This window comes from Panthera onca, chromosome A1 (genome assembly GCF_046562875.1).
Source record: "Panthera onca isolate mPanOnc1 chromosome A1, mPanOnc1 haplotype 2, whole genome shotgun sequence".
Classification (NCBI taxonomy): Eukaryota; Metazoa; Chordata; class Mammalia; order Carnivora; family Felidae; genus Panthera; species Panthera onca.
This window is the reverse complement of record NC_138339.1, coordinates 112876943-112883023: the sequence shown is the minus strand read 5'-3', so window position 1 is coordinate 112883023 and position 6081 is coordinate 112876943.

Below are 6081 nucleotides of genomic sequence, written 5' to 3'. Positions count from 1 at the left end.
TCCATATGTTACTAAAATTTCACTTTTCAATTTGGATTATAGTACTTACAATATATTTCTAGTACTAGCATACAGTTCTTTTTTTAAGTTTTCTTAAAATTTGGTTTATATTATTTGAGAGAGAGAGCATGTATGTGCATGAGCAGGGGATGGCCAGACAGAGAGGGAGAGAGAAAATCCCGAACAGGCTGCACACTGTCAGTGTAGAGCCCGATGTGGAGTTTGATCCCACAAACCATGAGATCATGGCCTGTGTTGAAACCGACTGAACCACCCAGGTGCCCCTAATATATTAATTTCATGATTTTGATTGTCTTAAATATTTTTGTGGTTAATAGTTAATGTTATTGGAATTAAGAGAGACTTCACTACTAACACTATTATGTCATCTAAACAATTTTTGTTTGTAAGCTAAGCTGGCTGAGGTCTCATATACAACCAGAGCTATGAAGCAAGATACTACACTACTGTTGGAGATGTCAAGGGAACGTATTAAGTCCTGTTAATTACCCAGAACATAGGAGTGATCCTCTCACTCTCAGAGACCATATAGTCTACATCCCTACATTTGAATCATTACCATTGCTGTGCCACAGCTAGCCTATACAGACAGACTCATGAGAACTGACAGTTAAAATTTCAGGAATGGTGCAGGCCAACTAGTTATTAAATGCAGCCATTATTAAAATTAAATTATATAAACTTGGTATTATATAAAAATAAAGGCAATGAATACTCAAAATGCATTACTAATTATTTTACTACATCACTTAAATATTATCAGTTTCTTGAAGTTATTTACACTATTCTGTCTGTATGGTGGAAATACTTTATAATGGGGTGTTACTGTGCACCTCTCCCCAACTCCACATTCAGTGACATCACACCGGTAGCTTGAAATCAGCCAAGGTGAAAATATCTAATCCGCAGAAATTGGCAAACATGATAAATCTGGGTTCTCCCAAACTCCCAAAAAGTTGGTTATTAACCATTTCTCAGTACATTTCTAATGAAGTCGTTATCTAATTCTCTGTCTGCACTCCCTCCAAGATGGCTGTATCACATGTTATGATTTTGCATTTCCTTAACTCTTGAGATATTTAAACACCTTCCATGTAGTTCTGAAGTTCTTTGAGATTCCCATAATCCTGAATGTTTGGTACTCTTTGTGTTTAGCAGGACTACACAAATCAGGTAATAAATTGGTATCCCAGTTCTCTTCTTTTGGCATGTTTGACATGATCCCAGCTTTAAGTGTTATTCTGTTGCCATTGATTCCAGAGCAGTACAAAAGACAGGTATTGTGGATTTTATTTCAGTTAGGCCTGTTGCCTGTTTTCTTCTAGTAATAATTTATTATAGGCCTCAAGGAGATAATTTGTTGTAACCTGCATGGTTAGGTTAAAATATCTAATAATTCAGTATTTCATAGCAGAGATATCTCGTAAATTTGTTATTTTTATTTTAATTTGGAAGTGAAGTTACTGTATGTCAATCATTAATAATTTCATTTCAGATATACCTGTATTATAAAGCTAATCCCAGGGGCAAAATCCATATATCCTATTCAGTTGAATTCCAAACATTGATGAACCATGATACTAGATTCCAACACTGCATATGGGAGTTTGACTTTTTAATTTGAATTTTTTAATGTAACTAAATTGTGGTAATTCAAACAAATAGATGCTTTCCATTACTTAAGTTAATAAGGCATAAAGAAGTGCTAGAACAAAGCACAAATCTAAGCATATATAGACTAGAATGTCTTGCAAGTCAAGGAGAAAGAAAATGGAATCTACAGGTTTCTGTTTATAGAAGAGCTTATTCCAAGCCTTAGACATATACCAACTCTGTCACGCATGGAATTACTATAAAACAGCAACATTGATTTCTTTGTGTACTTTATGAAAAAATTTATTTTATTCATTTTCAGTTACCTTCATCTTCATCAGCCTAACATCTCTGTAATGCAAAAAGGGCCTGATGATGTTTCAAATCCCAGAGACCCAAAGCAAGAATGATTCTGGTCTTAATGCCCCTTACCCTGTTCTTTTTCCTCCTCTAAGTTTCTACTGTCTGTCATCCTTCTGTGTAGGGGACTACAGATCTTAGCATTTTTGTCACTTTGGGATTAAAGAGGAAGGGAAGGTAGAGATGGGCATGGAATGAATGGAAGATAAAAGAAGGAAGGTGGGTCATTGTTTTCCTGTTAAGGCTAAGATTCATCCCTGCCCTTTCCTTGCTTTGTTACACACTCTTAAGAATCATCTCTGCAACCACACTTCTTGGGTTCCTTTACGACTGGCTCCCAGTTCATTTGGCCATTGGAAGACTGGAGGGCAAAAGGAAGGAAGGATCCAGAATATTTTGTCCCATTCTTTCTCAGCCACATAGGTACAGGAATCATCTCAAGCAGTGGCTACATCTGCTTCATGATTTCGAACTGGTAGGAGTGACTGTGATTCTGCTTTCTGCCAGAGACTCCCAGTTCTGAAGTCCAGTATTCCTGCTTTCTCTCTGGGTCTCTCCAGCCATAGGTACAGTAGTGGCTTACTGCTGCTGTTAATATCTTGACTGCCTCACCACCTCCTGTTTGGCTCTTCCATCATCTTTGTAACCAGTGACTTCAGTTAAATTCCTTCTCTTTGAAAGTGCTAAAATGATTTTTGTATTCCTGACAGGACATGACTGACACAGAGCAATCGGAAGGGGGAGAATGAGTCAGATATTTTCTTTTCTAGGTATCCAGGGTTACTGTTATTATGGGTGTGGAAGGAGGCAGAGGTTGAGCACCTTGGGTATGCAACTGCTTTATTGTCATCTTATCTTCACAGATGAGGAAACTGAAGCTGATAGACATTAGGTATTTACTGTGATCATATTGTTAATACATGGCTGAACAGGAATTTGAATGCAGAACTGATTCCAAAGCTTTTCCACTGGAGTATACTTCTTCCCTAGCAAACATAGGGCTACTTTCGGAAATAGTTCTTGAAGGGCTGAGGGGACTAAGATATAAAGCAGTAAATGTCAGATAACCCATGATCTGGGTTCCTGTCATGGCCACACCAAAGTTAGCTGAAGGTAGCTATTACTATGCTTCAAAACTAGTATATCTTTAAACATTGCCTTTTATCTCAGCCTGTACTCTGCCAGGATTTGGGGTGGCTAACTGAGAAACATTCTTGAGGTTCGAAGGTGTTCATTAAGAGCATCTGCTATTTTGGAGTTGTTTTTATGGAATTCAGGGCCTTTCGTTTAGGAGACTATAATTTATTTGGGAATTTCTTATCTTCCTTCCCTCACTGCAAAGGTTTATCTACACCATTAGGTTTTATATACCTGGTCTCAGTACCAAAAACAAACAAAACAAAACAACAAAAAAAAAACAATCCTGGGTAGAAGGGATGAAAGAGATTTATCCTTATGTGCTCAAATCTACTCCTATTACGTTGCTTCAAGCCTGGCTACTTCCAAATATTGTTTTGGAATATTTGGAATGTTTGCTTTCTCCTGAGATGTAGACATGTATGTCTACCTGTTTTCTGGGCCTCTTTTGGTATCCTCACACAAGTATGATTGAGCATGTCCTGCACTCACTGTATTTTCCTATGTGGTTCTTCCTTTTATATTCCTGATTGATTTCAGTTGATGGCCCCACAGTAAAACACATTTCCCCCATTGACTGCTTGGCCAATCATCCCAACCCCCACCCTCTCCCTCAGACTCCACATTCAGTCAGGTGCCAAATCCTATTATGATCAGCTTTCTAAGTCATTCCCAAATCTATATTCATTTATTCATTCATTATTTCACTGCTATATGGCTGGCCTGGTGTCCAGTGCTGGGAATACTGAAGTAAACCAGAAAGGCCAAAAGATACATTCCTGTCTAATTCTATGTATGGTTTTTTTCAGTTAGTCCTTTCTCAACCTGAATCCCACCATTAATCTCTTTACTGTTTGGGTTGTCTTTCTTCGTATTCTCCCCTACCCATTTTGGCTATGCCCCTAGAATGAATTTTATAAAACTAAAATAGTAGGTCACTTTCTTCCTTAAAATCTTTCAGTAACTACACATAGCCTTCAATGCAGCCTATATGCCTTGGGATGGCATATTGGTCAGGACACATCATGTCTATTTCTTTCAGCTTTTACCTATGATGCTTCAGACCTACACACTCACTTCTCCTGCAAACTCTTTGACCCTCTAGCATCTGCACATGTTATTTGCACTGCTTATAACACCTTTTCTTATCTTAAATTTCTGTTCCCCCCCCCCCCTTTTCCAAACCCAATAAAAAAGAATTTTATTCTCTGTAATCAATTCTCTAAGTACACCTCACACCTGGGGCTCCTTCCTTATGATTCCTGTTCTTGGTTTCCACATCACCCAGTGCATACCTTTATCATAATATCACAGCACACTTATCAGATTAATAGGTAAATGAACTGTCTCCTCCACTCTGCTGTGACTTCCTTGAGGGAAAGGACAGGCTCAGGTTCATTCTGCATCTCCAATGCTGGGCCCTGATCTATACACAGTAGATCCTCAAGAGTGGATAGTGCATATTTTAAAAATGTGAAGCAATGTACACTGTGAAACTCAAAATGAAAGACCACTTCTTACTATTTGCAAACTCCCATTATTTTCTCTGCTCATAAAGATAAAAATAGGTTCTGCTTTTGCACACCCAGCTATTAGTGTAATTACCTAGTTTTCTTCAGCTATTACTATAAGACATTTAACCAAGACTAAAGTTGTGTTTGTGGCCAAAGAATTCCAACCAGCCCAAGTTGTTCTAGAACCTCTGAAACATCCCTAACAAATTCCCCAGCTCTGACTTTTATTACTAAAGTCTAACCGGTACCGTGTAATAATTTTAGAAAAATGTAAAAGTACCACCACCGTTTCTACACTACACTGTTCAGGATTGCAACGTAGAGAGGGCCTGATACAGGAGAGTGCTCTTTTCTCAGGACAGTGTTTTCCTCAATGGGATTACAAATGAACAAATACATATGTGCATCTTATACAGGTCACTGTAAGTTCAGAGTAACAGAACAAGCAGTTTTTGACACCTGCCAAAGAGCAAATCCCACTGAAAGACCAAACATTCTCAGATTTGCCTCTTGGATCATTTGATGGTATAAAAAAGATGGGCTTAAAACCACAGGTTGGTTCCCATACCATCCCTCATCCACCACGCACCAAAAGGAAAATAAAACGACTTATCGACCAAGTACTTCCCCACTGCTGGAATCGTGTACTAGTAGTGCCAGCGGCACTGGGAGTGTTTAGGCAGGTTTAAGCTGAGTAATACATTCAGGCGGTGCACGTATTTTACAAAGCATAGCGTTTTGCCCATATTAAGATAAACTTCCTGTACCTATTGACACATAACAGAGGTCTGTTTACACAGGATTACTCTGGCTTTCAGCTCCAAGCTAAATGAGTGGGGTTTTTTTAATTAAAAAAAAAAAATTAATGTTTATTTGAGAGAGAGCGAGAGAGAGAGAGAGAGAGAGAGAGGGCGAGCATGCACGCAAGTGGGGGAGGGGCAGAGAGAAAGGAGAGAGAGAATCCCAGGCAGGCTCCACCCTGTCAGCACAGAGCCCGTTGCAGGGCTTGAACTCACCAAACCATGAGATCATGGCCTGAGCCGAGACCAGGGGTGGTAGCTTAACTGACTGAGCCACCCAGGCGCCACCCCTTTTTTTAATTAAATGTTTTTAGTTTTGAGGAACAGAGTGTGAACAAGGTAGGGGCAGAGAGAGAGAGAGGGAGGGAGGCAAGGAGACCTAAAATCTGAAGGAGTCTCCAGGCTCTGAGCGGTCAGCACAGAGCCCAATGGGGGGCACGAACCCACGGATTGCAGGATGGTGACCTGAGCCAAAGTCGGACGCCTAATCTACTAAGTTGCCTAGGCACCCCCAAGCTGAAAATGAGTTTTAAGGTAATACTCCTGAGAGAAACTGGTTGTGGATTTAGTAGGAGGACCTATTGTGGTTGTAACAAGAATAGTATTTTTGTTATAATCTTCTCTTCTCAAGCGAGATCTACCCAGAAAATGTGATT